This window comes from Humulus lupulus, chromosome 4 (genome assembly GCF_963169125.1).
Source record: "Humulus lupulus chromosome 4, drHumLupu1.1, whole genome shotgun sequence".
Lineage (NCBI taxonomy): Eukaryota > Viridiplantae > Streptophyta > Magnoliopsida > Rosales > Cannabaceae > Humulus > Humulus lupulus.
In genome coordinates this window covers 128,755,310-128,770,985 of record NC_084796.1, presented here as the reverse complement: position 1 = coordinate 128,770,985, position 15,676 = coordinate 128,755,310, and the positions used below count along the sequence as shown (strand labels likewise).

Genomic DNA, 15,676 nt, shown 5'->3' with positions numbered 1-15,676 from the left:
CTTGTCAAAGAGTGCGTTGGTATCGCGACAGGAGTTGAGAAACTGCCATTGAGGAGCACCAAGGTTGCTAAAACATTGGCCAACTTAGGATAATACATCTGAGCCCAGACTGACTCTGTGTGTCCCCGCAACATTATCGATCACATACTCAGGGACATAGGTCGAGACCGACAACAAACGTTCCCTTGTGGGAACCTGTTTCTTTGAGGTCGGAGCCATCTGTTGGGAAACTTAGACTTCAGGAGGAGGTGGGGAAGTGAGACCACAGTGGATACTCTGACCTTGGGGTTCGGATTAGCAGGTAGGCTCGGGCCATGAGTTTCCGAGGCAGGAGGTGTTGCCTAAATTTTTTTCAAGGCTTTGGAGGGGCGCCCCCCTCTCTACGACGCCCTTGGGCGTTTACTCTACCTAGCTCCGGAGCGGCGGATGAGTACTTTGTCTAAGTTAAATTCCATGTCGCCTGCACATGCAGAATTTACACATCATTGATCGAGCCTAAACTACAAAAAGAAGCAAGACTAAAGTCAAAAGAAACCTAACTGGTACTCTCTACGGAGCTTGTGCTCGGCGACCAAGAAATTCCCTATCTTCAGAGGATGTTGGGGGAGTCCCTTCCCTATTCGTAGGAGTCAGCCTCGAAAGGTCTCTATAAACATTGGTCCCGTATTGAACGGCGACCCCATCCCAAATCTCATTTAAAATATACATGGTTTGGTGCTGAACTAACCAGCTATCAAACCTATGTACCCTCTCATCTACCCAGGAACAAGTATGAAAGTTATCCCTAGGATCCAAAAAGAGGATCAGTGTGTTGGGCTTGTGTTTAAGCAAAGAAGGGGACCACATGGCTGAGCTAAGTAGTAATTTACCTCCACCACCCAAGCTCGAGGCCTCATCTTGGGCTTCATTTCCCGAGGTAGCTCGATCATGACGGCAAGCCACAGGGGGACGGGCCTGTGAGCTCGAAGACCTCTTTCTCGGGGGAAATCTCTCAGTAGGAAGTGGCACGTGCTCCCACTTGAGGTACTTATGATAGGCAGGGTCGTCTATCGACTGGTCTTGCTCGAAGAGGCCGTCGGAGCCCTTCTTCATGGAGAAGATAGGATAGAGAACGTCGACCGTATGAAAGTTGGAGCAGAGCTATTTTGAACACCACCATCGACTCTGAGGGAGTGGGACAGTGATAATTGGCTGAAGAAAAGGTTACATAATATTATTTCGAGCCTCGTCATTAAATGAAAAGAAAAAGGATAAGTGTGAGTACTTACGGATGCGTTGGAATGAATAGAATTTGGAAGGAGTGAGGCCATCCATCAAGAAGAATGACAACTTGAAGTTTGGGGGATGGTTTGGCATATCCTTGAAAATCTTCTTCTCCTTCGAATAGCTCGACAAATAATAGAAGCCATCCCCTCCCCGAGCTCGAGAGGGGTTGCTGTTAAGACAGAAGAGACACAGAATCTCTTGTGGCAAGGGGCCTTTCCACATCAGTTCGTGGTACAGGGACTTGAGGGCGAAGATAACCCTATATGAATTGGTCTGGAGTTGAAATGGGACGAGCCCAACAAAATCCAGAAAATCCTTAAAAAATGATTTTAGGGGAAGTAGGGCCCCTGCCTTCATATGCTCACGACTCTAAGCCATGAGCTTAATCATTCTATCTGGGTTACCATCACCCGGGGTGTAGCAACTCTGCTTGTTCGGAGTCGTAGGTCGACACTTCAGTGCATCAGAAAGTTTCAGTCCATGGCGAGCTAGAATCTTATAGATTTGGCCTGTTGAGGTAACTGAGCTCCAATAATACTCAGCTTCAAAGAAACCCTCTTGCAGGGTCAGATAGATGCAGCTCGAGAAGTGGAGGGGCGATCTGAAGGGTCCTCCATCAGCGAGAAGGAAAGTGCACCAGGCTTGTAAGCAACAGTTACTTTGAGTATAGGATCGAGTGGGATAGGTCTGATCTTGGGTTCTGGATCTGGATAAATCGCGACCCAGTGTATTTTCCTTTTTCTTTCCTCGACCTTGTCAATCTGACTTTGAAAATTTTCTCGGATGTCCTCTTGTTCGCACCTCACGTGGTGCATGCATATCAGTTGCTGGTTCCGAGTGAAGGTAGACTCCGGACTGGGAGTTGATGGAGAGAAAGGAATTGCGAGCACTGACCCCCACCGATTCTCAGAGTTCTGCGACATCTAACAAGAAAAAATAGGGTGAGGGTTAGGCATGCAAGGAATCACATAATACAATTTTGGTTATTCGAGCTCGAAAGCCCGAGATCACGGATTAAACACAATCGAGACCGAGGTCTCGAAAGGATGGATAGAATTCTAAGTGGAGCCCTGAACTATTGTAAAGTTCAGGCTTCCAACATGTACTTGACGCGAGAGTGGGAAAGTTTGGATTCATTTTAAGAATCCCATATTTTCAGGGATAAAGTTGACAATTACCCAAAAAGGTGATAATTTTGGGATTTGTGCAATTAAAAACCCTAATTTAGAACCCCCATTTCTTTGCTTACACGATTCACTACCCTTAATCAGAAGAAAAAAAACCCTATGTTTGCATTTTTTACACTAACTCTGGGTTTTAGAACTGTGTTGTCAAAAACATTGAATTGAAAGTTTATGCAGTATCAGATAAACAATGTGGCTAAGACTACTAACTACAACATACATTCATACGGAAATGAAAAACATAAAAATGCATGAATAAATAAAAGTACAAGAGTCAAGAACTACAACTTACACATATAGGCTTGTTGATATAGTGAAATTGACAACTGAAGCAGCGGTTGCAAGAAAGATTTCACGAAATTGAAAGTGCTGGAGTTAATTTGTCTTCTTAGTTTGGAGAACATGCAAAGAGGAAAAGAGAGTTTTGGCTTTGGGTTTTTCATTTTTCTCTGAAAAGTAAAATGAAGATGATGAAGGTGAAGAGAGAATATATATGACCCCATGGGATGTCATGGGTCGAGTATATATGGGCCTTTATTTTGATTTTGAGTGTGATCTGACAGATGGGGAAAAAATGTGATATTGGTGGCAAAAAGCTTAAACGTGAAAGGATGTGGGTGTGTTGAAAAAGTACTCGAGTACTCTGAGTGAACAATCTGTGGCTGATGCGTGTCCACACTCGAGTGTGGTAGGTGGCTCAACTCATGGGATTTGAACTGATACTTTTGAGGGGGCAAAATGTTACACCTAGATTTCGAGAATGGAGATTTTAATCTCGAAGCTCAGGCTCGTAAAGGTGTAATCGCAAAATAAGCATTCTCATCATGTAATCAGCATTAATGAGAAAGTCAAGGATAGTCTCGCTAAACAGTAAATGTGACAACATCAGAATTGGTGACCTCAGAAACTATATGGTCTCGAAGGAGTTCTAAGGTTATAAGTCAGGCTCAAAGTCACAGAGACGGTTCGAGCTCGAAGATTGTGAGTTCGAAGAAGATGATCTCGAAGAACATAGGCGAACCAAGGTATCGAGCTCATGATGAGTAAACGACCCCGAATGCGTGTGTATGGTGTTCAAGCACTACTACAAAAAAGGCCTTTCTCTGCGGTTTTTTTACTCAATACACTGCGGTTTTCGAGAGTATTGAAAAGCGCAGTGTATTCGACCGCAGAGAAAAGTGTTACGCAAACCGCGGAGAAAAGGTACACTTTTCTCTGCGGTTGTAGTAAGCCAACCGCGAAGAAAAGAAAGCTTTCTATGCGGTTGTAATAAGCAAGCCGCGGAGAAAAAAGCTTAATTTGAAAAAAAAATATTCAATTTCGGTTGATAACCCACCATTTTTATTTCTAAAAATAATTAATTATCAATTTTAATTATAAATAATTATTTTCAATAGTATAGCTAATTTGTTAAATTGTTTTATATACATTTCATATCTAATACAAAATAATTGGCTAGTAATGAATCAAAGACTTTAATCATTCTAACCAATATAAGTTAGCACTTTAATCTTACATACATACAAAAATTTAGATTTCATAAACAAATGGCATTAATCTAGCTAACCAATCACTTTGTAGTGGTAGTAGATCCTCTTTGACATTGAATTGCTTGTTGTCAAACCACTGCAAAATTGAAAAGTTAATATAGATTAGATAATTAAATACTATAACTAGTTTTTCTTAAGAAAAAAAGAGTTTAAAATATAACATACTTTCTTCTTGATAACTTCTGCTGGATTCGGTGCATTTACAAGATCATAAATGTATCTTAGTACATAATAACCATATTCATGACTTTCAGGTTGTTTTGGACAAGAACCTCTCACCAATTTTGTAAATGTGCCGATGTATTCATTTTCCAAACATTGTGCGTATGCTCTACAAAAATTAAAATTAATTAAATACATATTATGCTCTTAACTTTTAAAAATTAATAATGCATACATTACAATGGAAGAACTTACTTTTCCATAACCTCCGTAATTATTGGTGGAGATTTATGATTTTTTAAAGGGTCCAAAATTATGGTCATCCCCCGCATCATCACGAGCACCAACATCCAATGTCGACTAAAATAATAATAAAATATGATTATTATAAAATTAAAATTCAACCATAGTAGTGATAATGTTTAAGTAGTTCGTTCTTACTCAACAATCCAAGGAATGAAATATATTTGGCCTCGCCTATCCATAGTCATCATCCATTTGGCTATAAGATCCACCGTATAGTTTTTACTTTCATCATTGCCAATAGAAAGATGTTCGGTGTTAAAAAATTTATATAATTGCCGTGAATTTGGGTGCATGCTTTCCCAAATGCATCTGTAGAGAATCAATCATTCATATTTCATTTTCAATTAATAAATTAATATCGTCAAAAAAAAATTGGGCAGAGTTTCCTCCGTTTCTATAGCATATCCAAAATTATTAGAACCTATAAATTCAATTCAGACAAAGCATACAACAAACAACATGCATGTTCTCAACCATAAGCGACCGCAGCACACAAAATTCGCAGAACCTACTTCACTAAGACACACATGTTCTCAACCTTCTGTTATCTCCGCAGCACACAATTTCATCTCAGAACTTACTTCACTACGGATGAATATCTAATATATTCAAACTCCTCTAAGAGTTTGTAATGACATAACGGATTGATACATACCTCATACCAAACAGTATAGCTGAGGATCCAATATTATCCATGGAGGCTGCTTGATAAACGTCTTCTGAAGTGATGAAGATAGCCTCGCGTTCTCCTATAAACTCCGGGTCAATGGGAACTTGTACAACCTCATCTATTCCTTTATTGGAATAATACTCCTTCACTATAAATTTTAGACTCAGATCAATTTTGTCCCATTGGTTATCTGTTAACCAATTTGAAGGTTCTGGTTGAGTTATTTCAGCGGGGATGACTACGTGAGATCCAACTGATGATAAATGTGGGCTTGGTAAAACACTTGTTTCACTTGGGAAGCCATGATAAAAGGATCGTTCTTGCTTCCCTTCTTGCTTAAATCAACCAAAGCGAATCCAAGTTCGTCAGTTTTAACTCCAGTATTGTTGTCTACCCAAGAACATTTAAGAAGAGGAATACGAAATAATGAATAATCTAGCTCCCATATTTCTTCAACAACCCCGTAGTATGTCATTGTGCCTGAAATTGGGTTATTATCTTTTGCACTGGAAAAATGCATAGCTTCTGCGACTACACTTACTCCACTATTTTCCAGCCGAGCATCATCTCTTGACTTAGTATGAAAGCGTTTCCCTTCAACAATGTAAGCTTGATGCTTTATTACATCAATGCTTGCTCCAAGAGATATGCGCTTCAACTCAGTCGACAGTCCATGATTTTTTTCTCCCAACTTCGTCAAAATTGTATTCTTCAGCCACTGGCAAAACGTTTTATTATGCTCATCTATAACCCATTTTTGTTTATTTTTAATCTTGTTTGGAATCATCGACCGTAATAACTCTATGTGATCACTGAAACATAAAAGAAATAACAAAAAGTTTAAACAACAAAAAGAAAATCACTACTCTAATATATATGATTGAAATATATTTTCTACTTACATTATATATGATTGAATCTCAGGATTATTTTGCAACACAACTAATTGAGCTTGATCTAATTCTACCCTAGACACGGTGGTCACTGTTCCATTCCCTCGTAGTCCTTTATCAACTCCATCTGAGTTATTTCGTGGTTTGCTGATTCCGATTGCTTCAACCCCACTCATGTATTCTGAGCAAAATTCTACTGCCTCTTCCGATATATAACATTCAACCATACTAGCTTCAGGACGATAATGATTACGCACATAACTTTTCAACACCTTCATACTTCTTTCAAATGGATACATCCATCTCGCCCAAACTGGTCCACACAACTTGGCTTCCCTTACTAGATGAACCATTAAATGAATCATAATGTCAAAGAAGGATGGCGGAAAAAACATTTCAAGGTTGCATAGAGTTTCCACTATCTTATAATGCAATGCATCCAATTTTTTCATTTCTAATTCTTTTCCACATAAATGATTGAAGAATATGCAAACATTCGTTAAACAATCTCGAACTTTTTTCGGTAATACTGACCGAATAGCAATTGGAAGTAATTGTTGCATCAACATATGACAGTCATGTGATTTCATACCCATCAGCCTCAAATCTCCCATGGATACCAAGTTTCGAATGTTGGATGAATAGCCATCAGGCACTTTCATCTCTGCAAATGATTTACATACAACTTTTTTCTCTTCTCTGGACAACGTGAAACAAGCAGGAGGTAAATATGTGCGTTTACCTTTCTGTTCAGGTGCTAAATCAGTTCGTATACCCATTTCAACAAGATCTAAACGACTAGTTAAACCATCCTTAGTTTTACTGGGAATATCAAGTAATGTACCTATAATACTTTCGCACACATTTTTTTCTATATGCATGACATCCAAACAATGTCGAACAAGTAAATCTTTCCAGTAAGGGAGACGAAAAAAAATTGATTTCCTTTCGAAACATCCACTTACTTTCTTATTTTTCTGCATTTTTCCATACTTGAAATCAATTTTCTCTACTTCTTTAAGAATTTGTTGCCCCAAAAGTGGCAAAGGAGCAACACCTTGTTCTTTATCACCATCAAATGCTTTTTTTTTGTCCCTATAATGATGATTTAGGGGCAAATATCGTCTATGACCCATATAACAAATTTTGTGCCCATTAGACAGAAGAATAGCCTTTGTGTTAGTGCAACATATTGGACATCCCTGGTAACCTTTTGTGCTTAACCCTGATAGATTACCATAAGCTGGGAAATCATTAACAGTCCACAACAAAACAGCTTTTAAGTTAAAGACTTCTTTCTTAAAACCGTCATATGCCTCAACACCATTTTCATACAAATCTTTCAAATCATCAATTAATGGTGCCAAATAAACATCTATATCGTGTCCCGGTTGTCTTGGGCCTGAAATCATTAACGTGAGCATCAAAAACTTTCTTCTCATCACTAACCACGGAGGAAGATTGTACATAACAAGGAAGATAGGCCATGAACTATGCCTACTACTTAGAGATTTATGTGGATTTACACCATCAGTAGCTAGACCTAGACGAAGATGTCTTGCTTCAGTTTTAAATTCTGGATTTAAGTTATTAACTTTTTTCCAAGCCTGCGAATCTGCAGGATGTCGAAGTTTACCATCTTTCACTCGCCTAGTCTCATGCCATATTAAGTTTTCAGAGTGTTCTGCACTTCGATATAATCGCTTAAGCCGTGGAATCAAAGGCAAGTACCACATCACTTTTTGAGGAATAAGTTTCCTGATCTCCTTACTCTTGTTAGGTTTGTAGCGGGGTGAATCACATTCTGGGCAAGTGTCCATGTCTGCATACTCATTACGATATAACACACAATCATTCGGACATGCATGGATCTTCTCATACTTCAAGCCTATGCAATTTAAAGTTTTCTTCACTTCATACGTAGACTCAGGGAAGCAATTATCTGACGGCAAAATCTCTTTAAAAGCAGCTAAAAATTGACTAAAACATTTATCACTAACTCCATTTTCTGCTTTTATGTTGTAAAATTTTACCATCGTTGGTAATCTTTGTTTTAGACAACCATTGAATAATGGTTTATCTGCATCTCTTCTTGTGCTTCATCGAGCAATTCCATAGGATGATCGTCAAAATCACTATAACCCAAATCATCAACCCCTCGCCTCCCGAATGGATATGGATTATTATTTTTCAATGATTCCCCATGCCAATGCCATGTACGATAACTTGTATCAAATCCCCGAAAAAATACATGATTTTTTATCATGGTAATATTTCCTTTTGTTCCATTACCACAATCTATACATGGACAATGAATTCTTTCCGGATCACTACAATTTGTTTGGAAAAATTCTAAAAATTGGTTGAATCCGTCTTGAAATTTTTGTGTTTCTCTATTCTCAAGAATCCATGACTTGTCCATAATGATAATATCTACCTAATTCCTAAGTTGATAATGAAAAGAAAATTAGTATAGTAATACTCTAAAATTATGTTCAATTATTAAATTATAAAATGAAATGGACAGAGTTTGATTTATTTCTATAACATATCCAAAATTCATATGTATTTAAAATTTCAACAAAAACAAAAACATTATTATATATAGTAACTTATAAAACATGTTCAACTAATATCATCAAAAAAAAATTGGGCAGAGTTTCCTCTGTATTTATAGCATATCCCAAGTTATCTACCTATAAATTCACATCAAACAAAACATATAACAAACAACATGCATGTTCTCAACCATAAGTCACCGCAGCACACAGAAAATTCACAGATCCTACTTCACTAAGGCACACATGTTCTCAACCTTCTGTTATCTCCGCAGCACACAATTTTATCTCAGAACCTACTTCACTATGGATGAATATCTAATATATTCAAACTCCTCTAACAATAGTTTGTAAATATAAAAATAAAAAATTAAGTAGTAATTACTACTTACCTTAAGAATTAATATTCACTAATTTCAACCTCGAACAAATATTTCAACCTTGAGTGGGAGCTCACACTCAAACAAATATTTCCTACAATAAAAAGTTAAACATTAGTAAATATATGGTAATTGAATTTATCCTAAAATAATATAATTAACAAAAATATACTTTAAAAAAATCATTACCTAAATAATATAAAAAATTATGTAAACAACATTATTCTAAATAAAATAATACAAAAATACCCTAAACCGAAATATACATTAAATAAATTAAGTTTTAGTGATCAATACACGTTTTAAACAATGAAAATGTGCTCCAATCCTATATAAAATTTCAAAAATATTACAAAAAATAACCATATGAACATACATAGAAACCACCATTAAACCCACACAATATTTCTTCATTTTAACCCTAAAACTTCAAAATAACTCAAGATTAACTATATATACATGATTTCAAGCTTTAATATGCAAGAAAATGGAAAAAAAAACAAAAAGAAATAGACAATGTGGGGCTTACCGTGGGTAGGGACGGCGTGGTGGGAGAGAGCTTCGGCCGTGTTCAACAAAGAAGAAGATGAGAAATATGAGTGGGAAAAATAGGTTTTTGGGCTTTAGTGGGTGGAGACCACCTTTCTCCGCGGTTTTATACCCAAAACCGCAGAGAAAAGTGGACTTTTCACTGCGGTTTTGGGTATAAAATCGCGGAGAAAGGTGCCACACTTTTCTCTGCGGTTTTAGCCCCCAAACCGCGGAGAAAAGTGTCCCATTCAAACCTTTCACTGCGTTTTTTAAAAAAACCGCAATAAAATAGGGCGCGGACATTAAATATACTTTTTTTGACTCTTTCAAACCTTTTCACTGCGCTTTTTATTTATTGTTTAAAAAAAACCGCAGAGAAAGCCTATATTTGTAGTAGTGAAGATCGTAAGCTGTGTGTGTGAACATGTTTGTTGTTATAAAATCCCTATGTTTAAGGGATCAGATGTAATGTCTTATTAAATCCCAAATATCATGGGATTTATACGCATACATAATAACCATACGCGTTTATTTGCATTAATTTAATAGATTTGTATTATAACTCCCCGAAATCTGTGGGGAGATATTCAGTAAACCACTCTATAAATAGAGTGGAACAATTCATTTGTAGAGTGAGAAATTTGTATTGGGAAGAATCTGAATAATTGCTTCTAGAAAGCTTTGAGAGAATTCCAAAAAGTGAATAACACTAATTCGTGGACTAGGCAGATTTTAACTACTGAACCACATAAACAATCGTGTCTATATTGTTTGTTTCCTCCGGTATTTTTTTTAATTGCTCTTCATTTCTAAGTTGATGAAAAACGGCGTCAACAAACATTGATGCCCTCTACCAATTAGTCTGAGATTTCGGTTGACTGAATGGTTTTGTTGTATTGTGTTTGTGCGGGCAAGTCTATCAATGTTGGAATATTAGTTCGGGACAATATTTGGAAGATTATGAGGGGTGTTGCTGCTGGTGGTCATGGTCATGCCAGTCTGATTACTGGGTTATGTAGGGCGGCTGTTGTTCCGATGAATGAGACTGGGCCCTGCTTGCAAAATACCACTATTGATCATGGTAATTTGACTCGTGGTTCGTTCTAGCAAGGTGAAACTCCTCATCCTTCCAGCCTTGGGTTTGAGGTTGACGATCCTGAGAATGTCACAGCACCACCTACTACTCCATGTCCACGTCCATGTCTCCGACCACCACTTGGTGCTTTCCAACAACTGAATTATGATAATCAAATTTGGCAATGTGCTCGTGATAGAAAAGCTCAGTGTGCTTCTTCTTCGTCCCAACTTGCTGAGGATAGGCATTATTCGATCTATGACATTGGTCAACTATTGGTTCAGTAGGGAGATCGATTCTCTAACTTGGAGTTGTCCAATCAGAGTCTTCATCATCGTGTGTCTTATATGTAAGAGCATCAATTTCACTTCTACAACTACACGACGACAATTCATAAGCAATGACAGCAACATTTTCTCGATTTTCATTTTCCACAAATTCTGAACCTGTTTCATGACCCATACCGCTCTCCAGAGCTCGAGGAGCCACCATTTGCTGATGACGGTGATGATATGGCCGACGATCCTTAGTCAGGTTGTGGGGTATTCTTTTCTTTCCTTGATATTTTCTTGTTAAACAGTCGGGACATTGTTTTTATTAAGGTTGGGGTGGGGGGGGGGGGGGGGAGAGTTTATGTTTCTTTTATTTTTCTTTATTTTATTTTTCTTAGTTTTTATTTTATTTTTAGGTTTTATTGGATGACTGTACTTGACTAAATTGAGATGTTGACTCTATGACTCATGGGTTTCAATGATGACTATTATGCTTAACTCTTTGATATTGCTTAGTACGTGTTTTGAACCGTATTGACTGTTTGCTTGGCTTATCTTACTTGGTGTTAATATTATTATCTCTCATTGAAATATCTCTTTATAATTCTTATTCAATATGTGGCTTTGTGGGTACTGCAGAGACTTGGATTCATTTTGTCTGACATAGATACAACTACAACTTGCTTGGTCAATTCGTTAAGGCGAAATCCTAGAACTTTGTTGTTTAAAAATGATAGAGGCATTTTTTTGAATCGTTTGAGCCAAAAAGTTAACCTATATATATATTTCCTTTTGTTTCCCTTTTTGAGCTATTGTGACATTCTTATTCTTTGTTATTTTAACAAATTTGAGCTTGTGACATGCCAATTTAAACTTGACTAATTTTTATCCTTTTACCCTCTTTTGCACTGTACGCCCTGATTTTCCCACGGGCTGGTTAGCGAGCTGAGCTGCAGCCTAATCATGATTATCTCATGGAAATCCCCAAAACCGGAGCTGCCATCATAAGATCATACCTCCTTAGCTCGAGGTAACCTAAGGGTTCGCCTCTAATAACTTAAGGACAGAGTCCGGGCTCTGAAGGCCGAAGGTCGAGTTAAGTATCCATCTCGTAGTACGAGCTAGAGTTGGAGGTTGTGACCTTTTATAAAGTTAGCCACGCAAGGTAAACGTGCATATATCAGACATCACGTGTCTAATATGTCCCTGACTTCTCGGACACGCAGCAGGAACGTGCGTATTCAGACACCCACGACTGGGTTGGGCCGTGCGGCCCATTATCTCCTTACCTATTGATTTGACCACACTTATATGTCAGGTTTAGGAATTAATCATGAATGTCACAGAATTGACATGATAGGTAAGAAGGTCACGGGATGACCTTCTTACCAACTCCCAGGTGCCTTCTCCTATAAATATGGAGACCTTGGGAGTTAATAGGGGTTGGATTCTTTATTGTAAAAAAGGAGCCTGTAATCAAATATCCAGTATATAGCAATAATACTGACTAGTGGAGTAGAAGGACTTTAACCTTTGAACCACTCAAAAACGTACTTTGAGTCACCATTTCATTTCCTAAGATCATATATATGTTTCGGTTAAACACAAGCACTAATCCCTTTCTCTTCTTTTAGTAATTTCCTGTTGGTGAAGAACCGCGTCAACAGTTTGGTGCTTTCATTAAGAGCAAGTTTGATTAGTGCTGTCGCAAACATCCAACTATGGTGACTACTCGATCCAGGCACGGTAACGAGGCAGAACAGCATGATGGGCAAGAGGCTCATCATACGGCCATCCCTGGTGAACAAGTTCCTGAAGCCCAGCAGCGGCCAGGAAAGCAGCCGGCGGGCCAAGATAACACCGAAAGTTCGGCGCCCCGGCCGGCTAATCCAAACCCGTGTTATTACACTACGACGGAGAAGGAGAATTCTCAGCTGAGGAGCCAGCTAGCAATAGCTAGCCAGCAGATCAAGGATGCGCTGGCCCAACTACCCCCTCTCACAACCGACGCAAACGTCGGAGAAAGGCAAGGCAAGGCTACTAAGTCTCGTCGGGGTCACCGGTCCAGGCATAGCTGCTCAGACAGATTTCTGATAGCCAACACCACTTCTTCATCACACCATCGAGAGGCAAACATCGAAGAAGTGCCTGGAGCCAGGCAACAGCAATACAGCCGTTCGGTCAGAATGTCGACTCCTAGATCCCAACCATCCTTGAGAGCGCCCAAGGGAGCTCAAGGAAATTCCCGAAGGAGATCCGGGGAGGGCTCGCAGCATCAGCCTTGTCCAGATAGCCAGGCTCGGGACCAGCAGGTTGGCAGGGCCGAAAGGCCCCCACCAAACTTGATCCATCCAGACGGAACCAGGATCACCTCTCCAGTTAGGCATCCTCCGTCTCCAATCAGATATCCATCTCCTCCTCAGCCCGTCCGAGATATTCCAGCCTACGGATGTAGCAGGAGAGATCCGCCATCAGCTGAACATTCCCGGCGTAGCAGGACGCCAAGGGAAAGCCCAGGTCCTCAGCACCAAAGGCGAGCTTCAAGCCTCTCTAGCAGGAGCTACTGGACCGGCAGTCACCGGAGTGACCTTTCTGGCAGAGACCTGCATTAGCGCCTAAGTTCGGCACAAAGCCCACAAGACACTCGGGGAGGCGATCTGCAGGATCGCCTTAACTCCCATAGAGGGGAGCAGGTAGGATGAGACAGCCATGCTCGCTCAGGGGGGGCCCTGTCCGTAGTACGTAACGGAGGGAATGCCCCAAATAACCTATCTCAAGATACAAGGGGTAATAACCCACCAAATATGTACAATGGATCCGGAGTTGTTGAACAACCCCGGAATAACCAAGGACATCAGGACCAAACCCTCGAGTGCCTGGCCCAGATGGAGGAGCTGATGAGGAAGCTCCTGTCAGAAAAAGAAAAAGATGAATATGATTTTGGGGATGAGATGGAACTCTTTGCCCCCAGCATAGCAGCAACGGCTTACCCACCTGGTTTCTGTATGCCGCACCTGTCTAAGTTCAATGGAGACGGAGACCCGTCAAATCACCTAGGGATGTTTAACACCCTGATGATGGCCCACAACATTGGCCCCGAGATGAGGTGTCTAATCTTTCCTTCCACACTAACTGGACCTGCCAGGCAGTGGTTCAAGCTAGGTAAAAGACTTTCAATCAACTCCTGGAAGACTTTCTCGGCAGATTTCAAAAGGGCATTCCGAGCCTCCCAGGCTGCCCGCGTTCAGGCCGACTCTTTGGCTAACGTGAGGCAATAGCTCGGTGAAACTCTGAAGGCCAACCTGAGCAGATTTGCGAACGTCGCTGCTCGGGCCAGAGACGCGGATGATAGCTCCAAGCTCATGGGCATGAGAACTGGAATCCTCGTCAGAGGGTATCTTTGGAAAGACATACAAAGAAAGGGAGTCAACTCGGTTAACGAATTCCTTAACAGGGCCCAGGAATGGATAAACTTGGAGGAAGCCGAAGCCTCAGCTGCAGGAACCAACCAGATCCCTGATCAGCCCGCTGGAGTGGGGACGGAGGTCATGGCAGCGACCCAAAACGTCACACAGAACAACCAGCTCGGTGGAGGCAAAAGAAAGAGGAATGGTGAAGGCAGCCAGCACGGCCAAAAAAAGAATAAGTCCGTAGAAAAGCTTAAGCCCATCTACGCTACTTACACAGAGCTCACCCAGTCTAGGGAGAACATTTTCCTAGCTAATTCTACTCGCCTCCCTTGGAAGAGGCCCGAGCCGTTGAAGCACCAAAAGGGGAAGAGAGATACCTCCAAGTTTTGCCGCTTTCACAACGATGTTGGCCACAACACTGATGATTGTAGGCATCTAAAGGATGAGATCAAGACTCTCATCCGAGCCGGCCCCTTGGCTCAATATGCGCGGAATAGAGTCCCAGCAGGTCGACCTGCTCCAGAAGTCCCGACCAGTCAGCCCGGGTCTCAGATAGATCAGGACGTCCCTCCTCCCTTGGTTGGAGGGGAGATATCCACCATCTCTAGAGGACCGCATTTGGCTAGCATGAGCAGGGACGCCCAGAAGTGATACGTGAACGAACTGAAGGCCCATAACGGAGTAGAGTTCGTCTCGGAGCAGGGCCTGCCAAAGCAGCAGCGATTGGAGAAGCAACCGATCATTTTTACGGAGGAAGATGCGGGCCAGGTCCAGTTCCCTCACAATGACCCTTTGGTCGTGGCAGTTCAGCTCGCCAATCGGAGAGTGAGGAGGGTGCTGATCGACAACGGGAGCTCGGTGAACCTCCTATTCTGATCCACGTTAGAAAAGATGGGTTTGACCGTCGCCGAGCTGAAGGCGACCTCCATGATGTTATATGGTTTTTTGGGAGAAGGATCGGCGGCCGTAGGGACGATCGAGCTGGTGATCACCCTGGGAGAAGGACCTCGAATATTCTCGAAACTCCTCAAGTTCGTGGTCATTGAGTGCACCGCTGCATACAATGCGATTTTGGGATGACCTATGCTCATGGCATTTGAGGTCGTCACTTCCATCCGCCACCTCGCGATGAGATTCCCTACTTCCACGGGAATATGCACTGTCCATGGCGATCAGCTCACTGCCAGGGAATGCTACAGCATTTCCATGAAGGGAAAATCTAAACCCGGGCAGCTGGAAATGGCCATCCAAAGTGGTGAAGAGGAATCTCAGGAACCCTTAGCGGATCCTGAGATTGAAATACCTCAAAGCGCAAAAGGGGAAAATGTCGTCTTAAGTGAGGATATTGACCCCCGAATAGGCGAGGACAAATCTGAGCTCCAGGCTATTGAGGAGCTCAAGGAAGTGAACATTAATCCG

At 40.9% G+C, this 15,676-nt stretch overlaps 1 long non-coding RNA gene across 1 annotated transcript; it reads right to left on the bottom strand.

Moving 5' to 3' along the window:
* Positions 1 to 4,240: 4,240 nt before the first annotated feature.
* Positions 4,241 to 4,651, bottom strand: LOC133829168 (uncharacterized). The gene is made up of 3 exons (XR_009891592.1): positions 4,604 to 4,651; positions 4,418 to 4,522; positions 4,241 to 4,331 (listed from the first exon to the last, which is right to left on the bottom strand). It is a non-coding gene; the product is annotated as an uncharacterized LOC133829168 (long non-coding RNA).
* Between the last annotated feature and the right edge of the window lie 11,025 nt (positions 4,652 to 15,676).